Source organism: Mastomys coucha, unplaced genomic scaffold (assembly GCF_008632895.1).
Source record: "Mastomys coucha isolate ucsf_1 unplaced genomic scaffold, UCSF_Mcou_1 pScaffold14, whole genome shotgun sequence".
Taxonomy (NCBI): Eukaryota; Metazoa; Chordata; class Mammalia; order Rodentia; family Muridae; genus Mastomys; species Mastomys coucha.
Window position 1 is genome coordinate 121,438,907 of NW_022196896.1, and position 8,170 is coordinate 121,447,076.

Below are 8,170 nucleotides of genomic sequence, written 5' to 3' on the forward strand. Positions count from 1 at the left end.
TAGCCACACACTGAAGCATTTCTTCCAGATCTAATCCTTCAGTGACATCGGCCTCTGTATTTTTCTGAGCCATATTGTCATTAATTTCATCTTGGGCATTTTCCTGTAGATCACAGAAAATCATAGGTTTCACCAAAACAACACCATAACCTTCATTATTATGTATGACATTATTTATCATAGATATTTTGGGAATATCATAATGTTCATCAAGGAAGTCCTTGATGAGGATTCCTTCCTTGCAGTGATGGACTCCATTGTCAGTTAGGGCACCCTTGGCACCATATACATCTGAGTTTTTCATGAAAAGTTCTGCTGATGTGCGCACTGTGACTCCTGGGGTTTCACATTGCAGTACACAGTTTTCCAGTGTGGTCTTGCCATGGTGAATGATTAAGATTCCTTCTACAGAATCATGCTGAATAAATTTTTGCCTGAAATTTTAATGTCCATACCCATGCAATCCACAAAAGTATCTCCTTTGCCTCTCTTTTCTATGACAATATCATCTGGTAGACCATATCCTTCCAATTCAATGGAGTCAGCTATGGAGCAGGTACCATGAACTGAATTTCCGTTTCTTCTTTGCAAGATTCCTCACAAAACCTGTCACTGAATAGAGACCAAAGTAGACCTGTCTTCATGGTGGAGGAAACCACATGGATGACCTTCTGGCCATTTTGACGAGTACCCTTTGCTTGGATATTAGAATCCGTCTGATAACCAAAAACATATCTCAACAATGGATTCTCAATGAGTTTTAGCTTTTGTTTCAACTGTTCAATTTCTGAATACAAATTTAACCCTTCCACCATGGAGATATTTTCCTGCTCAGAGTCAGAATTACAATTTGACAAACTGCTTCTCAGATTTAAAAATTTCCTGTAACTCTCTTCACATTGAGACAACAGATTGTGGTAGTCAACAATGAGTCCTGAGGGAACTCGATCTTCAAGTATATCATAGTACAATCTCAATCGAGGTTCAACACATCTGACAAAATAATCATACTCATCCTCCTCTTCTTCATCCTAGCTCCTCCAGATGTTTTTGTAGAAAAATCTGACATGCTCAATTGCAGGTGCCATCTGGTGAAATTCACGTGAGTCATCTGATACCACCCACAACTCCTGCAGAGGCAGATGAAACTCCTTCAGGTCCAAAAGCTCCTTCACTTTAGCCAAGGTAAAAGTGCTCAGTTTAGACTCATAGATACATGGCTCTGCAAGCCTCACTACTGCCTTCAATGATGAAAAGTCCACATTTGGAACCTCAACCAACACCTCAAAGAAATTAGTGTGCCAGACTGCCCACCATCCAGATGGTTCAGGAACCTTTTCCAAGAAGCTGACTGTGAATTCCTTTACCTCAGATGCCTTACAGTCAGCTAAAATGTAATCCTGATAGGCTCTGAATCGCTCATAAAACAGAAGTTCATTTGTTTGGATAGTATGTTCAGAAGTTCAGTCCATCATCATCAAGGCAGGAACATGGCAGCATCCAGGCAGGCATAGTGCAGGAGGAACTGAGTTCTACATTTTAATCTGAAGGCTTTTAACAGAATACTGACTTCCAGGCAGCTAGGATGAGTATGAAAGAGAAGTATTTTCATTTTTATCTCTGTTAACAGGAACCAAGCAGTATCACTAATTTTTATGTCAAATGGAAGAAGTGCTAAAGCCAAAGAGAGAAACTTTAAAATGCTTACATACAGGCAAGGGGATATAACGGTGCCCAATCCCTCAAGTACAATATGGAATAATTACTATCAACATTGTTCACTGCTTAATGAGCCACAAATAACCAGCTCCAGATGTTTAACTGAAAATATTAAAGTATAAATGTAATATTCTTCTGTTGTGAAAATAATAGACTTTTGACAGCTATTAATAGAATATACTGGAATGCTCTAAATTTTTCTGTTATAAAGAAAGGCTTCAGGACATTTAATAACTATTTTAGAGTAAAATTGACATATGAATCCTAATTTTCATATCATCTATCAATTAATGTAATAATAAGGTAATATATATTCCCATATGTATATATAACATTTTATTTTAGAAATAACTACAGTCAAATGGATCACATTTGTTTAGTAGCCCAATTATAGGGATATTTATGTGTTTAGTAATTCATATAAAATTAATATAATAGAAAACTCATTTTCTTGCAGATTACATTAATATTTCCATTAAAAATAAGATTTAGGTATTGTTCTATATCTCAGTTGCTAGAGCCATTTCCTAGCATGAATGAATCCCTGTCTTCAATCCCCAGCACTGATTAAATCAGGCATGGTGCTACAAAACTCATATTTCAACACTGGGAATGTGGACACAGAATGAAGATTTAAAGTTCAAACCAACTTCTACCTTATAGTAAGTTTCTGCCCAGTTTGAAATACATGAGGTTCTATTTCAAATTTTTTAAAAAATGAAAAACATTCACAGAGTGTAGATAAGCATCATTATTTGGTTAACCATAAGTATTGTGTAACAAGATAATATACTTAACAAGATCAAAGCGTATTTCTCATGCCACTGATTGAGTACAATTACTCAGCAATAAATAGCAATATATGATGTAACAATATTCACGGTTGTTGGTAGAGAATGTAGTAGTGATCATGATGCCAAAGGTACCGTAGGTAGAGCTTACTGTTCCACAGAGAGAATAGCCATAAATATTAACATATGCTATAAAAGAAAACTTACTCTTTATGTAAATAACAAATGATCATATCTATACAAAGAATAAAATAACATAATTTAGAAATTGAACTATCATTTATAACAGTATCAAAATATGAGGCTTTAAAAAAATCAATACTGTCACTTACAAAATGTATATACCTAGAATTTATTAAAGGTCAGCCATTTAATAAAATGTATAAGCTTCAAATGAATGAGGATACAGACCATGTTCATGTGTCACAAGCCATCCCCAAAATGCTAGTCCCGTGGAGCATGATGAATAGAGTCAATAAAATCACAAACACTATAAAAGTGTTTCCATAGAGATTTATGAGCTGATTCAAAAAGTTTTGTGGAATAGCAAATAGTCCACTTTAGCCAAAACAATACTAGAGAAGAAGTACTAAATTATGACATACAATTTGTGCTTTCAAGATTCACCTTTAATTGCTTCACAGCCTTTGGGTAAGATTAAGAGAAGAGTCACTTGATTCTAAGCTACATTAATCAAGAGAATCCAGACATCTGGAGCGACAGATAGAATAAAAAATGTGAACACTGATGCATGTGTTTAAAGGATTTTTTTTACAATGGTACTAAAGTATTTTTAAAATAAGTTAAAATATTTGCTTCTGTCTTTGGGAATAACATTTCTGATTTTTTTTTACATATTCTCAAGAATTGATGATAAATAACATAATATATTGGGAGTTTCTTTTACACTTATTTATAATTTTAATCACAATATTCACCAATCCCTCTGATGCTAATTAATGTTTTTTTACTGGAGAGACTAGATAGAGAAACCAAGAGAACAGGCCTGCTAAGTCATCCAAGGACTATTGTAGCAAACCAAGAGGGATACATCAAAATCTCAGATGAGAATGGAAAATTTTAGGGGATAATTTCAGAGAACAGATGATGAATGATTTTTGAAAATGAAGCTTAATAAAAGATACAATACTTAGTTTGTAATGTCTGAGTAAATATGGCTGCTATTTGCTGATGAAAGGAAAAATGAGTTACATGAAAAAGCATGACCTTGAACACTCATGGATTTATAGAAGAGATAATTCCACTCAATTATAAATAAAGCCTCTACATGTATTTTTGTTTCAATTTTCAGGAAATCTGATTCTGTCATTCAAAGTCATTGCTCTGTTTTCTCCTTCTACTTGTATTATACTTACATATCTTGTCTGCTAAATAACTCACTGTATGATCTAGTATTGTTGTGTCTGTAGCAAGAAAGAATAGATTGTAAGAAAATGAACATAATGTTTTCAAATTTCAAGGTTAAATCTGGAATCATAAGAAAAATGTTAAACCTTATAAAGTTTTTGAAACTATCTGGAAAAACAGCACACCTCACATGTATTTTAAAAATAATGGGTTAAATACAATTGATCTGCATATGCCACATTATACTACAACATTCGTGCCCTAAAGCTAATGAAAACAGTACAAATTGATTTAAAAAAAAAAACAAAACAATACACAGAAGAACTCTTGTCACATTCAGAGGAAGAACTTCATCTGTCTTTCAAAATATTTCTGGCACACCATTTATGACCATGATTCTTTTGTTATTTGTTTTAATTAAGCTCATTCAATTTTGTATAAGTTATAGTCACATATATTATTGATATAATTAACATTGCAATGTGGTTTTGAACACATCAAGACAATCCTTGTTTTATGCCTTGTGAGCCACATCTCTTCTATTACATTAAAATCTATAATGCAGTATACAAGTATTCATGGGAACACATGAAGCATGTGGTTCATCCAACTACTTACAAATTCATATTGCTTAGATGAATGTTGTGGATTATAATGCCAAGGGATTTCTTTTATCCAAATTGGTGCTTCTCCTAATTTGTTGCATGAACTTTGAAATTCATGTAATTTAGGGAAACTAAGAAATTGCATGAAAATATTGCCCTTTGACCAACTATTTATTATGTAGATTTTCATTGTCCTTTACTGTAGCCAAAGCATAAAGAATGCTTATCAATCAGAAAGAGCATGAAATTAAGAGTTTTAAGTACTCTTCCATGAATGAATAAATACTCTTCTTTATTTTAGAAAATGAACTTAGAAATTATGGTAAAATAAATGAGGAAAAATCAAAGGTAAAACAAGAGGGAAGTTGTGTGTGTTTGTGTGTGTGTGTGTGTGTGTGTGTGTGTGTGTGTGTTTGTCTGTGTGTTAGTATGTGAAAAATCATGCAGCCCTCATTTGAAAACTCAATACGATTACCAATAACGATAATCTTCCTAGGCACAGATGCACCTCTGGTAGAGAGCCATTGGGCTAGAGGAATCAAGGGAGACAGAATTCTACCAGTTTTCACCTCAAATTTGAGCAGATGCTACCCTCCATTTTAATCTGTCTTGAAATAACAATATATGGTCCTTAACAATAGTAGTCCACAGTTTGTCTATGAAATACAAAATAGTAAAAATTTTGATTTTAAGGAGTACATAATAGTAAAATAAACTGAAAATCATATTAAGAATTTGAACAAGCTCTGTTTAGGTAATTAGTCTTAAGATCTACAATAATTTTGATATCTTTCTGAAATCCAGGTTAGAATTGAATGAAAATCTCATTGACATTTAATCAAATCTTGAAAAGGCATATGTAGTAAATGTATCTATACAAATTATTGTATTAAAATAAGCTAATGCTGTGTGGTGGTGGAGCACTCCTTTAATCCCAGCCCTTGGGAGGCAGAGGCAGGCTAATTTCTGAGTTCAAGGCCAGCCTGGTCTACAGAGTTAGTTCAAGGAAAGCCAAGGCTATACAGAGAAACGCTGTCTTGAAAAAAAAATTTTCTTAAAAAAAAAGTAAGCTAATATATTTATAACAAGGAAAATGCCTGAATCTATGTGATCTTGAGTACTTAAAATATTTTTTGAAACATACTTATTGCATAAATACTGATATTACCTGATGCTTTCCATGTTTTCAGTGTGTCATTTAATAACTATTAAACTCTTTTGTGTGGGCTATGTAAATACTTACTTTAAAAAGATGCTTTAAATTCATAGCGCTAAGGAAATTTTAGAGAAAACAGAATTAGATTCTTTGTTTAAGACGTAACTAAGTTAAATGTTGGTATAAAGCTCAAATAACGTGTTTTTTTTTTTTCAAATTAAATACAAAGCCAGATTTCCAAGGGAATATGTGAACATTACATACCTGTCTAATAATTGATATCATCCAGGAAATAATACTCCCACTGTTCCTTCTACTATGAGAACTCATTTACAAATAAAATTCATCTATCTATCTATCTACCTATGTATATACACTATATATATATATATATATCTTATTCCTGTAGAGATACTATATGTTCAATAAAGATATATATATATATATATATATATATATATATATATATATATATATATATATGACATATTGTGATGGGAATCTGGCTAAAGGCTTGATGATCCAGTTTCTATCATGAAGAAGTTAGCCTTAGTGGGAAAACTCTACATTACTGTGTGCATTACCAAGAATGGAGTAATGCAGTCCCAAACCCTTTATTTTCAACTCTTCCATTTTTACTAGGTTTCAGACTGCCATGTGTTGTCATCCTGATATGCAACAACAGGGTGAAACAGGGGCAACAGATCACAAGGGTGTTCATTTTAGCAATAAAAATGTGAGGTGCAACAAGTTACATACAAATAAAAAGATGATCAAGTAAACATTACCAAGGACACACATATATAGGCAGCTTTCAAGGAGAATTTCCACATGTTCAAAAGCCTGATGGCTGGTGCGCAAGAGCAAGGAGTTGCACTGGCATGGACACTGACTTTAATGTGAGAACATATGTAAATAGTTTAAGGGGTATTTGCATTAGAAGAATTTTAAAAAGATGTTACTTTGCTAAAACTGAAAGGTATGTGATTCTCTGCATGCACAGGTAGTTCACGAATAGTCCATGAAAGTTCTTAAGTCAAAGAAGTAGGCTACAAAAGAGCATAATAAGAAAGATGCAGTGGACTAACCGATATTCCTGCAGTACAAGGCTGGGACAGTCAGATTACTAGAGCCTAGAGCTTGAAGACCAGCCTGGAAAACAGTAGACACTGTTTAAAAAGAAAAGCATAGTAACTGATATCTTTTTGGGTTTCATTTATGAGGACATGTAGATAAATAACATACAACTGCACACACTAAGTCTGTTTATTTCTAACTGTGGATAGATACTAAACAAACTTTCTAATCACACACACATACACAGAGTACATTTTAATAGTATGATATGCTATCTTAATAAGAATGAAAAATAAAGTACATTTGTTGGCTTCTGTTTCCATAGCTCTGTTTTCCCAAACAAGGACCTTTGTGTTTCTCTTTAGAGAAACCTTGTTTGCCGCTTCCCTTTTAAATCCTTCAGAGAAATTACCTAATAAATAATGAATGATAAAGTATAAAATGGTAAGAAATAAATAACACTGTCATGATTAAACATAGGCTAAAAATGAGAACTTGATTTAAAACAATTATCCTTATTATATCTCAGCTGAAATTTATATATAAACCCAAAGTGCAGGGAGTTTTTAAAATGAAAGAGACAAATGAAAAACACCCAGTAACATTTGATATCTAGTGACTAAAAGCCTCAAATATCATAGTCATGAACATATAGTATCTCTACAGGAATAAGAAACAGTGAAGATTTCTGCATATGCAAATCAGCTGCTTAGAATTGCTCTCTCTATCAAGACATATAAGAAAATACTAGCAGAGACATTTGGTTAAAATGCTGATGCGAATGATTTACACCACTGGAAATTGTATGATTGTAGAAAGCTTATAAGTGGAGATGAATTTAGCAGGTCTGTCTATTTTCTTGGTAGAATAATTTGTTGCTTTTATAAAAACAAATTTTAAGCTAAGTAAACCTAGTTTTGTGATAAAGGAACTTGGGCTCAATAAACAAAAATAAACAATAAACAAACAAATAAATATAATACCAAAACAAACAAAAATAACCCTGGAAAATATTTTGGAATAGATATTAGAATACATTTACAGAATGTTACAATTAAAAGGTGTATTTATATGTGTTCTATATGCCTTTTGATGAATATGCGATATAGAACACGATATTGAAAAACTGAATAACATGTTAATGGTAATTTAGGCTACTAGGATTAAGGGTAAATATTGATTTTCTATATCTATATTTGTAAATATACTAAGGTAAGTACAAATTGTAGAATATCTATAAGATGGAAATCTAATGTAGTCACTTTTAAAATTAATTATGCTTAGTAATAAGCAAAATGAAAAATTGATGCAAGTTTCTTGGTAAAGTGTCTTGGGACTCACCCTGGAAAGGAAGGGATGGAGGTGGAGTTGAATTTCCAAAAACCCAGGGAATTTGAGGTTCCATTTGTTTTGAAATGACTTAAAAATATAAAATGTTTTAAAAATCATTAATT

General features: G+C 32.6%; 1 pseudogene; it reads right to left on the bottom strand.

Moving 5' to 3' along the window:
* The window catches only part of LOC116089493, a 3,087-nt pseudogene extending 1,627 nt beyond the window's left edge, over positions 1-1,460 (bottom strand).
* Positions 1,461-8,170: the final 6,710 nt, after the last annotated feature.